General features: G+C 43.3%; 1 protein-coding gene across 1 annotated transcript in view; it reads right to left on the reverse strand.

The window, feature by feature from the left end:
* Positions 1-6,208: 6,208 nt before the first annotated feature.
* Positions 6,209-19,321, reverse strand: part of KCNA6 (potassium voltage-gated channel subfamily A member 6) — a 45,892-nt gene continuing 32,779 nt past the window's right edge. Inside the window, exon 2 of the mRNA XM_064591673.1 lies at positions 6,209-6,525. The gene's annotated coding sequence lies outside the window, so the exon portion shown is untranslated. The remainder of the gene's footprint in view (positions 6,526-19,321) is intronic.

Raw genomic sequence — 19,321 nt, forward strand, 5'->3', positions numbered from 1 at the left:
CAAGTCATTGTGACATAGGGAATGTAAACCTTAGCCCTGTTTTTGGACTTCTCCTGCCTATTGCTGTGACCCTGTTAAGCACAGAGGGACTCAGAATCATTTTTAATGAGTTGACTAGTTCCAAGAGGTCAACCTAATTTTATTGTTACTGATACTTTTAAAAGATGCTTATGTAGGAATGCCTGGGTGGCTCAGTCGGTTGAGCATCGACTCTTGATTTCTGCTCAGGTCATGATCTCAGGTTGTGAGATGGAGCCCCATGTCCAGCTCTGCACTGGGCCTGAAGCCTCCTTAAGATTCTCTTTCTCCTTCTCCCTCTGCCCCTCCCCACCCCACCCCACCCCCACTCACATGTGCATGCTCTTTCTCCCTCTAAAAAAAATAAATAAATTTAAAAAAAAAGATGCTTATGTGGAAGAGGGAAACCACTTTTAACATGGTTTAAGCTACAGAGAGCAGAGAGTTGGTGATAAATGATCCATAATGCAAGAGGACAAACTGAGCATTGGTCTGTTGCAGGGGGGATCTTGAAGATCATCACCTCCCTGCTTGGCAGAGGAGGGAACTGAAAACTTGCTCTGGAAGAGAAAGTTTGTGCACAGGTCCCCTATTTAGGTAGGAGCTCAAAATAACTCAGCCTGATTCCTGGCCTGGTGAAATTCCAGATCATCTCTGCAACCAAGTGGTATTTGAACTGGAAAATCATTTTTTCCAAAAGACACTTGATTTCTTTGCGATATTATTGCCTAGCCCCTATGGATAATTTCTCTCCACAGAGAGCAAATTGGGCAGAAGTTCCTAGGATGCCAGGCCTCTGTGTGGAGTTTCCAGAGCAGTTTCCTGCTGCTCTCCATTGCTCTGTCGCCTCTTCCAGGAGGTTGGCCTCCCCAGGCAAGGGCCCCTGAAGATGCCCACTTGACTTCACAGGCCATACGATCAGGGAACCTTGAAGCCCTGGCTCCCACCACATGGGCCCAGGATCCCTGAGCAGCCACGTTTACTATTGCACCCATTTCAGGTCATATGCAGGTCATCACCCATTTCACTGGACTACCAGTTATTCAGGACTGCTGGGAGGAGAGCCAGGCAGCCCCCAAGGAGGGGCAATGCAGACTCTTAGCCCTGCGTGGATTCACACAGCAGGTTTGTTTAATCATGCAAGGACCCCCTCGAATGACCTTTTTTTTTTTTTTCCATTCAGCCTGTGGGAGAGATACAAGTGGTGGTGGCTCCCTCTAGTGGAGTTGTCAGAAATGGAAAGTGGCTCTGAATCTTACCTGGAGATTCAGAGCTGATGAGTGTGGCCCAGATTCTCAAGTATGTCATCTCTATTGTACATACAGTTTTTGGAGGAGTTATTTTGTTTTGTTTTTTATCACCTCCAGCATGGGAGGCTGTGGCTGCAAGGACAAGCACTCTTGATTTCTGGCTTATAAGCCTCAGAATCAGCAACATTCCAGAAGCCAGAGGGTCAGGAGCTCTGACCTCCTATGCAGGAAGCTCTACCAGCCACTGCCACACCGTGGACAAACCCCCTTCACTTCTCTGGGGCTTGCTGGGGGTGGTGGCGTGCAGGTCAACCAGCTGATCTCCCATCTCTGAGATGCTCTATGACTGAGTCAAGCTCACAGGCTATTGTTCATCCAGGAGGAAGACACAGGATTGCTCATAACCTCCTATGTTTGGAGGGAGCCTGATGGTCACCAAGCACTTTCACGAACATCACTGCATTGTGCTCTCACAACAACCACCTGACACACCTTATCCTGATCTCACTGACTCTGCTGCAACCACTAGGCTGGCTTGGTGTTCTGAGACTGAGCTGAGAGATGGAGGATCCTCCCATGTGGCCCACAGAGCCAGATTCCTGGCCAAGAGTTCCATCAGGCTTGCTGGCTTGAGTTTGGAGCTCTATGAAAATGAGACTGAGAAGTTCCATTCTTCTTTATCAGGAGAAGAATGTCTGTGTGATCCATCCTATAGTAGGGATGAAAATAATGATGATGGTGAGCACTTAGACATGATTCCTGCAGGCCAGGCACAGTTCTAGGCACTGCTTAAATATTAACTCATTCTGTCTTCACAACAACCCTATGCCATAGATAATCCATAAACCTGCTATTCTTGCACAGATACCAGAATAATTTTACTAAGAGTCAAAGTCACCTGGCTGTTATAACTGACTGCCATTGAGTATAGATGCTTAATAAGAATTGAATAAACATGACTCTCCCTAAGCAAGGGGAGAGGGCTTTCATTTTCTATCATGTACCTGGAAATTAGTTTGCCCTCAGTTATCCACATTGTCATACTGTGAATTCCAATAAGAAATATATATGTGATCTTCATCCTGTTTCTCATGCAGAACTCCAAAAACACTGGGAATTTCCTAAATGATGAGAGCTATCAAGATGTCTCCTGTTATGTTAATGAGGCAACTTCTGGGCTGCACCTAAAGATGAGGGCTAGTGGCCAGGAGAAACAATCATGTGATTAGAAGGTTGGAACTTCGAGTTCCTCCCCTCTGACCTCTGGGGAGGAGAGAGGGGCTGGAGGTTCAATCAACTGCCAATAGCCAATGATTTAATGAATCATGTCTGGGGAATAAAGCCTTCATAAAACCCCCAAAGGACAGGGTACAGAGAGCTTCTGGGTTGGTGAACACATGAAATTGGGCAGAGTGGTATACCCAGAGCAAGCATGGAAGCTCCATACCCATCACCCCAACTTTGTCCAATATAGCTCTTCATCTGGCTGTTCCTGAGTTATACCCTTTTATAATAAACCAATGAGCTAGTAAGTAAAATGTTTCTCTGACTTCCCTGAGATGCTCTAGCAATTACTGGAACCCGAGGAGGTAGTTGTGGGAACTGGTCAGTCAGAAGCATTACCTGGACTTTTGATTGGGGCCTGAAGTGGGGTGGAGGCAGCAGTCATGTGGGACTGAGCCCTCAGCCTGAGGGACTTGAGGCCACCTCCAGGCAGACAGTGTCAGAATGACTTGAATTGTAGGACATCCCACTGGTGTTGAAGAATTGCTTGGTGATGTGGGGAAAACCCCGCACGTTATAAATGGAATCAGAATTGTGCACATGATGGAATTAAAGATCTTGAAATTACAAAGTGGGAAGAGATATTGGAGATCATTTGGTCCAGTTCTCCATTTTTCAGATGAAATGGAGGACTCGGGGATAAAAAGGTGACAGGTCTTGATGTGCATTGCATAGTAAGTTTAGTGGCAGGGCCAGGACTAGCCCCAGGGCCCCAGAGTTTCAGTCCAAAACTCTTACCACTCTACCATGTTGTGACCGTCATGCACTTGAGCAGATGAACAGAGATCCACTCAACCCCATTCCTTCTGGCCCACCGAGCTCCCTCATCTTCAGCCAGCCATTCTGAGCTCAAGAAGCAAAATCCTTCTGGTAGTAGAATAAGGCACCCAAAAGTGGTCTGGTACCTCACCTAAAACAAAGACAATAGTCACCCTAGAATGGTGTGTTCCACAGGCAGTCAGATGGCAGACAGCAGGGACAGTCTGAGAGCAGCCCATGAGATTAGGCCTCCTGCTCATGACACGAGGCGTGTCCATCCTCCTTGATCCATCTACTCTGGACAAGGCCTCCATGACCCCTCCTTAGGAGCCCATGACAGTGGTCTTCTCAGCCTCCTGCTGATTTTTCTTCTTTTCTCAGACTGATTTGGGGTTCTGCTGGTCCACTTCATGCACCCCACTTTTTCCTTCCCCATTATCTCTGCCTTGGGGTATTTTGGTCTCCTGCTTCCTATTTAGGAATGTGATTTTCGCCAGGATGTGACAACACTTTGCCTGTCATTTCCCAGCTGGGGCCAGTGTCAGTCATATCCCCAACTTTCCCAGGAGTGGTCTGAGTTGAAAGAGGACCTTCCGGACAACCTCTCTTTACTGTTCTGTGGCCATAGACTTGCGTGGCAGTCTCCTGATCCAAGGGCATTCTGCTATGGGTGTTCTGTCACTTGGCTGAGGAGCAGGCTGCTCTACTCTTGTTTGAGTGGGGAGAGTGAAGAACGTGCAGAGAGTAGTGAATAAAATCAGGGAGTGGGTGTGTGGAGTGGGGGGTACTGAGAGACTGAGAATTTCTCACAGAAACTCAGACATAGCCCATCCCAGACATGGATTCAGGAAGAGAGCCTGGCAGGAATGACAATGGTTGCAACTCCCCCACTGGCTTCCTGGAGAGGAGCTGAAGTGCGGGCAGGTGCTCAGCCTGCTTCCCTGAATGAGGGTCATCCCACCAGCCAGCTTCTGGGAAGGGACCACTGGGCCTCCAGCAATAGCCAGAAAGGGTGGTCCAGCTTCCATGTCTTCCCTTTCTTCCACACACCTCTCAAACCCCCAAGCCTAGAGTCATCCTTGCTTCTCTCTTCCTCTCACACCCACCCCCTTCCAATTCCTTCTGTCATCTCCCCCACTGCTGACAGTGGTCCAACCTGCCGCCGGCTCTCCCCCAGACTATTCCAATAATCTCCTAACTGGTAAACTCTGTTAAATCCTATTACTTCTCTGCTCAGAACCCTGGAGGAAGGACTTCCCTCCAACTCAGAGTACAAGCAAAGTCTTTTTAGGATCATCAGAATCCCTGTCTAGTTGGCCACCCACCTATTTCAGGCTTCATGTCCTACTCGTCTCCTGCTTGCTCACTGTCCTCCAGCCACAGCGGAGGACACACTGGACTCCCTGATGTTCCTAGAGTATGCCAAGGATGCTCCCACCTCAGGGTCTTTGTACTTGCTGTCCCCTCTATCTAGAATGTTTCCCCCAGTTACCTTCATGGTTCACCCCTTGACCTCCTCCACTCTTCGCTTAACATTACCTTCTAGGTCAGGCTTTCCCTGTCTCCCCTATTTTAAGCTGATTTCCACCCCCACCCCCCACTGTATTCCATAGTCCCTTTTCTTGATTTTCCTCTATTGCCTAAACACTCATCTAGCGAACAATATATTTTAGTGATTTATTGTACCCACTGCCTATGTCCCCGCACCAGAACCTAACCTTCACAAGGACACGGATTCTTGCTGATTTTAATCATTGATATTGGCACATAGACACTCAAGGAACACTTGTTAAATGAAGGAACAAATGGTAGACACAGGTTGGTAAATAGACCTTCATAAAAAATGTCAGAGTTATAGGGCTTCTCTAGTAAGAAGAGACACCTAGGAGGGAAAAGGGTGTGTACATGTGTGTGTGTGCATATGTTTGCATGGGTGTGCATGTGTGTATGTGTGTGTTGCAGGGTGGCTTGACAATTCCTTCACTTCTAATAAACAATGTATAAGTTCTTGATGATTCATATATACGCATTTTAATGTTACATATTAACTAGAGTCAACACCTCATTCACTCATGTCCTCACTCACTCATTCACCAGACATCTTATGAGTGACAATTCTATGTCAGGTGCTCTGCTAGACATTAAATGGGCACATGGCTAAGAATATGGTCCCTGACCTAGAGACTTCCACAGTGTGGTAATGAAGCCCCACATTTAGCACATATCTGGGAGGGTCCAGGCATTATAGCAAACTGTAACCCCAGACACACTTAATTAGGAAAGTAAAGTCAGGGGGGAAAATCAGCCTCATCACTTGGAAGAGTGACAACCAGGTAGAATTTCCCCCTCCAGAGAACCAGGAAGGAAGCTGGAGAGAGGGGTAAGTGGGCAGGAAGGAGGGACCTCCCCAAAGTAATCTTGCTCTCCTTCCTCTGAGAAAGACCAAGAGTGAAGAGCTGTCCATGACAAGAGCAATGTGGGTCACACACCAGGAAGAAGTCCTTCCAGCTCCTAGGAGACCCTGCACACAGCATCATCTGGGTCCTGGGAAAGCAATGGGAAATATAACTCTGACCTTGCCATTTGCCCACAGGCATGTATATAGAAGAGGCTAACAACTCTTAGAGCACAGGTTGCCTTCTTGGAGAACATCCCCTGTCCACAGTGGGGTCAATGCAGAGGGTATTCAAGCACCTTTTCTGATCATCTGCGGGTGGCACCTGGGAAGCTGCCCAGGTGCTCTGGCATCCTGGATACCCACCTGCTTTTGTCAAGAGTATCTGACTTGTCTGCTTAACTTAGCTGTTGAATTCGTCATGCAGCAAAACACACGGCCTCTGAGACTTTGCCATATATTTATTTGTTAGTCTTCATGGCCACCCTTTTCCTGGGTGGGTCTGTAGCACAGCCATGCACTTTCTGGCATCCCTTGACCCTGACCTCCCATACCTGCTTTCTTTTGCCCACACCACCACCTTTCACCTTCACCCCACAGCCTCACCCCAACATCCTGGGCCCCATCTTTAATGTCAGCAGGTCTGGTCTCAGCTTTTTCTAATCTGGTGACTGCTTGTGGGAGGCCACTGGAGAGATGTCAGGCCTTTTGATCCAAGGAGGAGTCTCATCTTCCTGAGAAGTTGGGGGTCAAAGCCCTCTCTGTCCAGCTGCTACCAGAAGTGCATGTATAGGTCTTCTTGCTGTGCCAGTCTTTTCCCTGCCAGGGAGAATCAGAACAAAAGGAAGTACAGTTAGGGTTATGAGGGGGAGCTACATGAGCAATGGCACCAAGAAACCTGGGAATGATCTCCAGCCTTTTTTCAGCTCCTCTGACATACCAGTGGTGGTCCCTCACCTGGCCACTATTTCTGGGCTCTCTGGTTCACTCAAATGATACTTCCCACCGCATAGGCCCAACAAGGGTCCCTGCAACCCATCAGCCACTGCTGAGCACACCCAACCTGAAGCCACTCCTGCAAAAGTTGTCTTTAAATACTGTGTCACTAATTCTCTGCCTTGGATGGAATCAAGTCAAGCAACGTGCTCAGCCCTAGGCCTAGTGAAGCCTCATATAATCTACTCACCTGGGCTCCCTTCTCTCTAATGCCTTGCACCATCTACCTTGGTCCCAGAGGCCCATCTTGGACACTCAGCATACACCAGGCCTATCCCTCCCTCCATGAAAGAGTTCTGGCCTCTGCTTGCCTCCTCCCTTGCCTGGCCCACGGGATGCTCTTGTTTCTCCTTCCCACATTCCTCAGTCCCACCTTCCTGCTGGGCCCAGCCTGGCCCTACCACTTTCATGAGCTTCTCTGGCCATCCCAACAAGATTGATCGCTCTCTTCGCTGATCTCCTGCTGCCTTTGTGGCCTGCCCCATACCACACATGCACATTGTTTTCTATTGGAAAGTGTGTGAGATCCAGAGCCCATAATCCTATGTTCAAGGCATGCCCCTACCAGGCCCTGTGCAAAGAAAACTAGACCCCTGGTTTCTCCCAATGTGAGGTGCATGTGTCTGTGATCTTTGTGATCACTTCAAGAGCAGACCAGAGTTTGGCTAAACACAAACCAACCAACAACTTGCAATTTCCATCTCTGCATGTATAAAACAAGGATGACCATGGACAGACCATGACCAGACAAATCAGCTCTAAGCTTCTTTAGAGCTACCAGTGAAACTGCTTTAACCTAGTGAAACTGCTTTGGAAAAGGTAAGCCTTACCAACATGTCAGGAGGTATTATGGGGCCTGTGTAGTAGCCTTCTGCAGAAGTAAAAGATTTAAAATTTGTAATTTCAGTTATTTGGGAACAAGCCCAAAGGTTCATAGCATGGAGTTACTATAATTTTAATAAAGCACAAATGTGATGCAAAAGCATACTGCAAGCCTGGTGTTCTGGGGGCAGCAACTCATCTCATGGCTGTCACTAACTACATGGCATCAGACTCACAAAACCAGCACCCACATGCTTTCCAGTGGGGGCATCTGTGTAGTAATTTCTACCGAGGGTTTCTTTGTGAAATTCCAATGGTCATCAAGTGAAAGATAACACTCTAACAAATGGTAAAAAATATATATATATGTATATATATATGGGTTTTTTTGTTGCTTCAAAGGAAAGAGAACATAAAATTTCTTTTTTTTTTAAGTTTATTTATTTACTTTTAAGTAATGTCTATACCCAATGCGGGGCTTGAACTCACAACCCCAAGATCAAGAATTGCATGCTCCACCGACTGAGCCAGCCAGGTGCTCTGAGAACAGAAAATTCTTGCTCTTCTCACACACTGATGATTAGGAAGAAGCCTGTATAAGCACTTCTGCTTTCAAATTGGGGTCGTGTCGGATGTCTGGACACACCTTCCAAATGCCAAGGGTCTGTGTTAGGCTCACTTCTCAAGATATGAATGTAAATTATACACTGTGGCCTTTACCCCAAGCCTGCCCTTACAACTTCTACAACTCTTCATGTGTTCTCAGGGAATTCAACACACTTTTTACAACAGCCCCCCAAAAAACATCATTGAGAAAGCATCTGACCTATAGTTAAAAGTGGCGAATTAAAAACATGGGTTTCTGTTTTTTGTTTTTTGGGGGTTTTTTTGTTCCCTCCTGAAACCCTACTAAAATAACTGTGAGGGAAATTTTTAAAGAGACAGGGAGGTAAAGGTTCAAAGACAAATAAGTCAGGATAGTAGGTCAAATATAAGTAAAAGCCAATTTATAGATGACAGGAAACCATTGGAGGAAGCGTACTGGACTTAGGAGAGGAACAAGATTTGAAACCTGAGTGTCTGCAGATGAGGGTCAATGAGATGTGGAGATTTGCTCCCAGGGAACCCATGGAGGCTCAGGACTTGGCAACACCCAATACCTTAGAAACAGAATCAAGGGGGAGGGCTAAAAATTGGTTGCAGTTGGGCATACTTATCTAGGTCTCCCCCTTAGTCCCACAAAGCCACTTACCTACTTGATACCCATCAAAGAGAAATTTGAGAAGAAAGTAAACCAGAAAGGCCTGGATTCAGGGTCAGCTGGTACCAAGTAAGGCAGAAGCCATGTACTGAAAGTAGGAGTGGTTACATGTGGCATGAGTGTCTACATGCTCAGTGTGAAGTCTGGCATCTCCGCTGCCTTGTTCCCAGAAAATCAGGCAGGCAACTAGAGAACTTCTTCCTAGAGAAACCAGGGAATCCAAGAGGAAATGCCTCTAGACATCTAGAAGTCCCCAACAAGATGGTTTAGACTCCACTACATTGCTCTTGCCACGAGCTCTCCACTCAATAAGCCCCACAGACACAGAGCCTCTGTAGCCCTTTACCACCTCACTCTTGAAAATAAAGTTATCCTCTGTTGCTGGTAATGCAAGCTGGTGCAGCCACTCTGGAAAACAGTATGGAGGTTCCTCAGAAAGTGGAAAATAGAGCTACCATATGATCCAGCAATTGCACTACTAGGTATTTACCCCAAAGATACAAATGTAGTGATCTGAAGGGGTACGTGCACCCCGATGTTTATAGCAGCAATGTCCACAATAGCCAAACTGTGGAAAGAGCCAAATCGTCCATTGACAGATGAATGGATAAAGAAGATGTGGTATATATATACAATGGAATATTATGCAGCCATCAAAAGGAATGAAATCTTGCCATTTGCAGCGATATGGATGGAACTGGAGGGTATCATGCTGAGCGAAATAAGTCAATCATAGAAAGACATGTATCATATGACCTCACTGATATGAGGAATTCTTAATCTCAGGAAACAAACTGAGGGTTGCTAGAGTGGTGGGGAGTGGGGAGGGGGTGCCTGGGTGATAAACTTTGGGGAAGGTATGTGCTATTGTGAGCGCTGTGAATTGTGTAAGACTGTTGAATCACAAACCTGTACCTCTGAAACAAATAATACATTATATGTTAAAAAAAAAAAAAAAGAAGAAGATAGCAGGAGAGGAAGAATGAAGGGGGGTGAATCGGAGGCAGAGACGAACCATGAGAGACTATGGACTCTAAAAAGCAAACTGAGGGTTCTAGAGAGGAGGGGGGTGGAGGGATGTGTTAGCCTGGTGATGGGCATTAAGGAGGGCACGTTCTGCATGGAGCACTGGGTGTTATACGCAAACAATGAATCATGGAACACTACATCAAAAACTAATGATGTAATGTATGGTGATTAACATAACATAATAATAATTTTTTAAAAAGATCGGAAAAAAAAAAGAAAATAAAGTTATCCTCATATTACAAGTATCTGAGGAAAACTTGAACAGGCCAAAGTAGACAAATTCAGAAGAAATAGAAAATGCCAGAACCAAAGGGGAAAAATATTTTCAAAAATATTGGAAATCCTCAGATAAATATTTTATCCACAAAACAAGAATAGGTTGCTATAAAGGAGGAACCATCCAAGAAGAAGAAAATAATTCTAGGAAATTGAAAGTATAATAGCTGTTTAAAAAAAAAATTTCAACCCAGTAAATGTAAAGACCTAATTGGTTTTGTTGAGTGATTCATGAATCAGGCACCATCCCATCTAGCAAGAAAGGGGAGCTCTGAGTAGTACAAAATGGAAGGTCTTTATAGGAAGGGGTGGGGTAAGAATGTTATCAGAAAAAAAAAAAGGAAGGAAGGGAGGAAGGGAGGGAAGGAGAGAGGAAGGAAGGAAGGAAGAAGGGAAGGAAGGAAGAGAGAGAAAAAGAGAAAGAGAAAGAAGAAAAGAAAAGGATTGTTTCAGGCAAGGTCCCTTCCCCTGGGAGGAAGGGCAGGGGGTCTTATCGTGCAGATTACCTTATCTTCCTTTGGGAGATGGAGAGGGCCCAGGTGACAAATTGTCTCCTTGGGGCTGACCAGAAAAATTCCAGATTGATTGGTTTAACATTCCACTCTTGGCGAGGTTGTCCCAAGGGCAAGTGACTCCACCTCTGACCTGAATTTCTTTTTAACATAACCGAAATAAAACTTAAATAGGTCTAGAAAATAAAGTTGAGGAAATCTCCCAGAAAGTAGGAAAAGTATAAAGACAGAGAGTAAAGTAAGTGTGATACTGTAATTTATAAGAAATATATATTTTGGGGGTCCCTGGGTGGCTCAGATGGTTAAGCATCTGCCTTCGGCTCAAGTCATGATCTCCAGGTCCTGGGATGGAGCCCCATGTTGGGCTTCCAGCTCAGCGAGGAGTCTGCTTCTCCCTCTCCCTCTACCTCTCCCCTTGCTTGTGTGCTCTCTCTCTCTCTCAAATGAATAAATAAAATCTTTAAAAAGAAAAAAAAATAAATAAATATTTTGGTCTTTGTCAATGGTTCCTGGCTCAGAGCTGCCAAATCCCATGTAATTTCCTAAATGATTAGGGCAATAGGAGCATCTATTGTTATATTTGGCTTTTGTCCTCAGTTTCTGAAATAGCTTCAGAATACTAAAGGTGAAATGGGTGTCTTTTACAAGCCCCTTTGAACCACACCTGAGTTTAAGTGAATGCAGCAACTTTTGGAAAGACCCTAAGGATGGGGGCTGGTTGCCAGGGGAGCCAACCAGAATTAGAGGGTTGGAACTTTCCATCCCACCTCCCCCTCCCACCCACAAACCTCCTGGGAGAAAGAAGGGCTGGAGGTTAAATGGATCGCCAATGGCCAGTGATTTACTCCATCACTGCGTATGTGATGAAGCCTCCACAAAACCCCAAAAGGACATGGTTCAGAGAACCTGCAGGTTGATGAACATGTAGAGGTGCTGGGGAAATGGCACCCCCAGAGAGGACACTGAAGCTCTGTGCCCTTTCCCCAACCTTGCCTTATGCATCTCTTCCACCTGACTGTCCTGAGTTACATCCTTTTATAAGAAGCTGGTAATCTAGTAAGTAAATGATTTTCCTGAGTTCTGTGAGCTGCTCTAACAGTTAATTGAACCAGAAGAGGGGATTATAGGGCTCTCTAATTTATAGCAAGTCTTCAGCACAGGTTGACAACCTGGATTTTCTATTGCTGTCGAAAGTGGGGAAGAGGGCTGTCCTGTGGGACTGAACCTTTAACATGTGGGATCTGATTCCGTCTCCCAGTAGATAGTGTCAGAATTGAGTTGAATTATAGGACACCCAGCTGGTGACCACAGAATCTGAGAATTGCTTGGTTTTAACCATCCCCCCACAAACACACACACACACGTTTTGTGGCCCAATAGTGCTGTGAGTGTAGTGTAAGAGTAGAGGACACACAGGAGTGATTTTCCTTAGAATAAAGAAATTTAAGAACCAGTCAGGAGATCCAAAATCAGTTAATAGGAGTTCTGGAAAAAGATAATAGACAAAACCAGAATAGAAGAAAATAATCAAAGAAATAATTCAAGAAATTATCAAAAATGTCCACTAAACACCCATGAAAATGGATAAAAATATACCTACATCAAGGCACAGCATGATAAAATTTAGGAACTGGGACAGCATCAAATTCTACCAAAAACAGCACTAGAAGCTAGAAGACAATGGAGATGATTTTCAACCTAAAATGCTATAATTATTCAGTCTGGATAGGAGGATATCTGTATTGCTGGTGGGAAGTTTGGTAAGCCCCATTCTCCTTTTGGGCATCAAATAGTGACAGGTATATAGAAAATTAAGCAACAAAAAAGAACATATTGAGTAGCTCTGGAGGAAAATAAAAAGCATAAGAAGGGAAATGTAGTTATACCATAGCACACTACTTGGCTCAGCAAGAAATAATATTTGCAGTCATAATAAAGTAAAAGAGCATACTGAGCTAATAAACATCATGCCCACAGTAGGTTGAGAAGGTATGTGTCTACGCTGTGTAGAGTAATATAAACTGTGTTAGAAAGAAAGATCCTTATCATCCATAATAGGAAGTCAGTTTTTCTAAGACTTAAAAAATCGGGGAGTGAGGGAGGGAAGGAATGTAAGTGCATTATTGAGAAATATAGTCTAGAAATGCTAATCTAGAATAAAGACCTAAAGAGTTGAAAGAGATTTTTTTTTTCTGGAAAATACAAGATAGGGATGGGGAGGAGTGAGGGCAGAGGTCATTAATTTTGGTTCTAAGCCTTGTTGAAACAGCTTACCTTTTTAAACCTAGACTAATATTTTAATTTAGAGAAAAATAAATAATACATGAAAATTTCCTTAACCTGAAAGACACGAGTCTCCTGATTGAAAAGCCCAAGTTCCAGGGTTGTCAGATATAGCAAAAACAAACAAAAACAAACAAAAAAGACGGACACTCAGTTAAATTTGAATTTCAGATAAACAGTGAGTAAACTTTTAGTAAAAGTATGCCTCATATATTGCAAAATTAACTCATAATTTATCTGAAATTCAAATGTAATAGGTGTCCTCTATTTTACTGAGTAACCCGAGGCCCAACACAAGCATACCAAGGTACATAGCATGACAGTAAAAAAACACTGGGGCTAAAAGAAAGATGTTAACAACTTCCGGGGGCGGGGGGGAATGTCACATGCAAAGACATCAGAAAAGCATTGACTTCTCATGGCAAGATTGTAAATTTGGAAACAGTGGAACATGCCTTCAAAATTCTGAAGAAAACTAATGTCCATCCTGGAATCTTTTATCCATACAATCATTAACCAAGTCTGAGAATTGAATAAAGGCATTTTTAGGCATGCAAATGTTCAACACTGTGCCTACCACTACTAGAGGATCTGCCCCACAAAAAAAAGAAACAAGGCAAGAAAGAAGAAAGTATGGGCTCCAGGAAGTTGGAGACCCAACGTTAAAAGAGAAGGGACATGACAATAGCCAAACTGTGGAAAGAGCCAAGATGTTCATCGACAGATGAATGGATAAAGAAGATGTGGTATATATATACAATGGAATATTATGCAGCCATCAAAAGGAATGAGATCTTGCCATTCACAATGACGTGGATGGAACTGGAGGGTATTATGTTGAGTGAAATAAGTCAAACAGAGAAAGACATGTATCATATGATCTCACTGATATGAGGAATTCTTAATCTCAGGAAACAAACTGAGGGTTGCTGGAGTGGGGGGTGGGGTGGGAGGGATGGGGTGACTGGGTGATAGACACTGGGGAGGGTATGTGCTCTGGTAATCACTGTGAATTGTGCAAGACTGTTGAATCTCAGATCTGTACCTCTGAAACAAATAATGCAATATATGTTAAGAAAAAAAAAAAGAAGAAGAAGGTAGCGGGAGGGGAAGAATGAAGCGGGGGAAATCGGAGGGGTAGACGAACCATGAGAGACGATGGACTCTGAAAAACAAACAGGGTTCTAGAGGGGAGGGGGGTGGGAGGATGGGTTAGCCTGGGTGGGTATTGAGGAGGGCACATTCTGCATGGAGCACTGGGTGTTATGCACAAACAATGAATCATGGAACACTTCATCTAAAATTAATGATGTAATGTATGGGGATTAACATAAGAATAAGAAAAATTAAAAAAAAAAAGAGAGAAGGGACATGAATTCCCAGGACAATAGCTGTGCTGGGGCAGAGAGACAGCAGGCAAGATTGGAGTGGGAGAAAGGAAGGCTCCGGAATGGAAGACTTCAGGGTAAAAAAAGGAACTGATGGAGAGCCTGATGTGTTTGGTCACATGGAAAATGGTCGGCAGACAGGTTTTCCCCCTCTGTTGGAGAGTTTGGAGAGAATTATAAATAGATGCACAGAAAATAAAGCAGGTGAAGAAAATGCTATTAATGAAATGCCTACAAGAGATTAAATGAACATTATCATCATATATTGCTTGGCAATGCAGAAAATAATACTTGAGAGTGATAATGATGTAAACACTAAACACTGTTTTAACCAAAAAATTATTCTGGAGGCAGAGAACATGGGTATATGGTGTCAAAAGATAAGAGGTAATATCCCATCACTCAGAGAAAAAAAATCAAAGTCCTGAGAGTAGCCCACAAGACCCTACACAATCTGTGTTGCCCCTGTTACCGCTCTAATCTTATCCCTATTGTTCTCCCTTCATTCACCTTCCTCCAGCAAAAAGGGCCTCTTTGCTATTTTATTCCTCAGGTATACCATATGTCCTCCTACCTCAGGGCCTTTGCACTTGCTTTCCCTTTGCTCAGACCATCCTTTTCTACACATCCTCAGGGCTTCTCCCTCCCATCCTTCAGGTCTTCGCTCAGATGCCATCTTCTCTGTAAGGTCCTCCCTTCCTCCACTCATATTTAACATTGCATTTCTTCCTCAGCATTCCCCACATCACCCCCATGGATCCTTATTTTTCTCCATATTATTCATAACCATTCTATGTAGAGCACCACCTCTAAATAATGAGACAGTGAGACTGGTATTTTATTTAAACACTTGCTTATTCTCTCCACTGCAGTGAAATCCTTATGAGAGCAGGGCATTTTGTTCACTACATGTATCCATGATTTGTTCAGTAATGTATCAATGCCTAGAACAGTGACTGGCACATAGCAGGAACTTTACAAATACTTGTTAAATAAAAAAAGAATTCAAGATATAGCAATGTAAGCATTTATGGAGAAAAATAAAAGACCAGAAACAAACTGTTAAAATTATTGAATGTGGTTGCTCTGAGGACTTGGATTTGTGGTAAAGAGAGATGCAGGGCCTGCTGGTTTTCCTCAGAAGCCTTATAGCATTATTTGGCTTTTTAAACCATGTTTATGTATTACTTTAATAAAAATTAAAATGATTTTAAATATGTTCACTGTTTTCAACCCCTACACACACTCCTGAATCATATTTTCTTTTGATAACAAAAGGAAGTGACTATAGGATTCCCCACCCGTTTGTATTATTAATCCTAGAAGCCATCCTCTTCCTCTCCTCCACCTCTTTCTCTCTAACCAGTGCCTCTAATCCATCCCTGTGTTCTGAAGCTCTCACTTCCTTCATGGCCCTCCAATTCATTCACCTTCTACCTCCAACACTGTGGCCCTAGTGCCATCTTCCACCTGAATGTTGCAGAAGTTTTGTAATAGTCCTCTACATCCATTCAGTCCATCCAGCCTATTACACCGTGGCCAGACTGATATTTTCAAGTACAAATCTGATCACATCACTCCATCGTGACTTGCTTTAAATATGTTCATGGCGTCGTACTGCTCCTCTGCTAAAGTTAAAGCTCTTAACCTTCTGCCTTACTTGCTTGCCTTTTCCTCTGCCACCCCAGTCTCTCATGCTCATCATCATTTTTCCACCATAGGACTTTTGCACATGCTGGACTTAAAAAAAAATAAAGCATGCTGGATGGAATGCTGTTTCTAGAACTTTCGCCTACTTACCTTCTGCTCATCATTCAAATATCAGCTACAATGTCACTAAGTCAAATCCCCCTATTTTAACCTCTTATAGCACAGTGATGTGGATATCTGTACTTGGTCACACTTGTCACAGTTGCAGTTTTACATTTGGGTTTACATTAGTATCTGCATCCACCCCCACCATCAACACACACACACGCCCACACACGCACACATACACATGCACACACACACATGAATGCACACATACTTACAATCTCTCCACTAAAAAAGGAAATCATTTTTTTTATCATCATATCCCCACTGCCTAGTACATAGTAGGAATTCAATACATATGTACTGAATCTGTTGAAAGACCACCTTTTACTACTGCAACAACCACTATGTATTACTTGGGTTTGAATAACATTTATTCATCAGTCTGATCTCTATCCTAAAATTCTAGGACTTGGAGACTGCATGCTTTATTTTTATTTATTTATTTATTTTTGAAGTCCTGCTGCTCACTCCTCTCTATACTTCCAGTTCTCATCTGCATCCATAATTTCTGGAAATGGGCATTGACATAATATGTGCAAAAGATTATGTGTTGTATGGGGTTTCTATCCTGGAAAGCTTACATATATATTATAAAATCCTTCCTTACACCTTGCTTTTAGACATTGTCATCCATGGTACATTTCTAGCACTTCACATATGATCTATAAATGTATTCTCTTCCTTCACAATTCAATACACATTCAGTTGTCTGAATTCCAGTAAACACTTGATTAAAGCTAAAGATTCAGCACTTTAGGCAAACCTAATGATTTTTATCTTGTTTCAGTTCAGTGAAGTTTAACACTTATGTTTTGTGCTATAGCCAAATTATTACGCATTCTTTACTGTATAGGAAAGATAGGGGACATTGACTAGTTGATAGGGCCATCATGAAAATAACCACTTCTCAGCTAGTGCACAAAATTCCAAGTCCAACATAAGACAGGGCATTTGGAGGAGTCTAAATTTGAACATCTAATGTTGAGCACCACTTGTTCATAATTCCTATGTAAGTAGAGACTACCTGATAATCCAGCATTAACTTAACCCTTTGCTGAATAAAACAAGTATAAATTAATCCACTGTTTTCTTTTGACTTATTCAGAATTGTTTGAGAAGCCAAATATTCTTTAAAGCTCCTTCTAGAGAATAAGACTACCAGGTTGTCTTCCTTTAAATTAATTTCCCATCAGACACAAGCTAAAATAGTCATGGGAAATCCTAAATTTCTTATGTCTGCAAAATAATATAATTGAACAATACTAAACTCGAGAATTCCACATGCAGGTATTTTTTTTCTTTTTGAGATTTTATTTATCTATGAGAGAGAGAGAGAGCAGGAGGGAGAGGGTGAGAGAATCTGAAGCACATTCTGTACTGAGCACAGAGCCCCATGTGGGGCTCATTCCCACAACCGCAAGAACATGTACTGAGCCCAAACCAAAGTCGGACGCTTAACTGACTGAGCCACCAGGCGCTCCTCCCATGCGGGTATTTTTAAAGACTCCTTCCTTTGCCCCCCAAATCAGTCTCTGGAAATAGCTAGTGGGCGTCACTCTACAAATGGACTGCCCTCCCCAGGGTTTGGCCATGCCACATCAGCAGGAGATGGCTGGGACCAGAATCTGGACGATCCTGCCTCTTGCTGGACCCAGTGTGAACCATTGACTGTCTCAATCTTGTCTCCACACTCGCTGCCTTCATCACTGTTTTCAAAGTTAGGCTCAACAGCTCTTCCCCAAGCATTCTGCCATTTCTGTGGGTGATGTGGAATTTGGCATTCCTTGAAACCTTGAGCTTGATAAAGTTTTTTACTCCTCAGGGTATATCACCAAAGCCCTGTGCATTCCTAGAAAGGTGGAGAAGTAGCATGCAATGAGTTTAGGGCTGGGGCTTGTGCTTCAGACAATCAGAGTGAAATAGTCAGGACACTCTCATGGCTTGGTGTTCACCATTACCTTTAAGAGCATGTATGTGCATTATAATTCACCAGTGAAATGCCGATTAAACAAGGTACCATTTAATACCCATCAAGTCAACCGCCCCACTAGAATATTCAGAGCTGGTTGGATGCCATGAAGATTCTCATACAGAGTTGGTGATTTCTTCTATCTGTGTCGCCTTAATTTCAATAATCACCCCTTATCATTTTTCAAGATGGAAACGACTTTCTGATCCTAAAAAATATACACTCATTCACCTTGCTTCAGCAATAAGGACCTTCAGAAAGCTATAAAAGAGAAACTGAAAATCACACATATCCCTTCCGCACAGAAAACAAACAAACAAACAAACACGTTGCTTTTGGAGTGCCACAGAGCCAATCTTAGCTCAGTTACTCTTGTTCATCTAATAAACGAAAACAAGAATTGAAGCTTCCTCACGCTGTGAGGATTTAAGATAATATTTTCATATAAGGCATAGTAACCGGTAGTTGGTAGCTATAACCATTACTGTTATTAATATACTGCCAGGAGAGAGAGAGAGAGATAGTGCACATTTTATGTTTCCACAAGATGGCTTTGTGTGCCAAAAAAATGTTGTTTAGAAGATATGTTGCTTTGATAAATTAACATCCAGTGTATTAAGGTTACATGTCTTTCAAAGGAGTTCTTCCTTAAGTTTTTTAGTCCAAAGGACAAATTTTGTTATTCTATTTATAAACAGAAGTTGCCTGTTTTGTTTTTTAAAAGCCTGAATTCCTCGAGAGTCTCCGAAAGCAATAAGAGAACACTTTTAGAATATGTGTTATGGACTGAATATTTGTGTCCTCTCAGTACCCATATGCTGAAGCCCTAATGCCCAGTGTAGCTATATTTGAAGATGGGGCTTCCTAAGGAAGTAATTAATGTAAGCTTAAATGATGTCATAGTGGTGGGACCCAGGTCCCACAGGACTGGTGTCCTAGAAAAGGGAAGAGACAATGACCCTTTCTCTCTCTGCGAACAGAGGAAAGTCATATGAGAGCACAGTGTGAAAGCCGTGGTCTGCAAACCAGGAGAGAGATCTCACCACAAACCAAACCTGCTGGCACCTGATCATGGAATTCTAGCTTCCAGAACTGTAAGAAAATGAATTCCTGTTGTTTGAGCCACCCAGCATGTGATATTTCCTTATAGCAGCCCTAGTAGCTAATTCAATATGAGAAGCAGAGATTCCTCCTTTACATCCGGGGGGTGGGGAGGGGGGCAGTCAGAGTTCAACAATAAGAAAAGAGCAGAGGGGGGTGG

Source organism: Mirounga angustirostris, unplaced genomic scaffold (genome assembly GCF_029215605.1).
Source record: "Mirounga angustirostris isolate CCGP_5_RB_7025 unplaced genomic scaffold, mMirAng1.0.hap1 SCAF_5, whole genome shotgun sequence".
Classification (NCBI taxonomy): Eukaryota; Metazoa; Chordata; class Mammalia; order Carnivora; family Phocidae; genus Mirounga; species Mirounga angustirostris.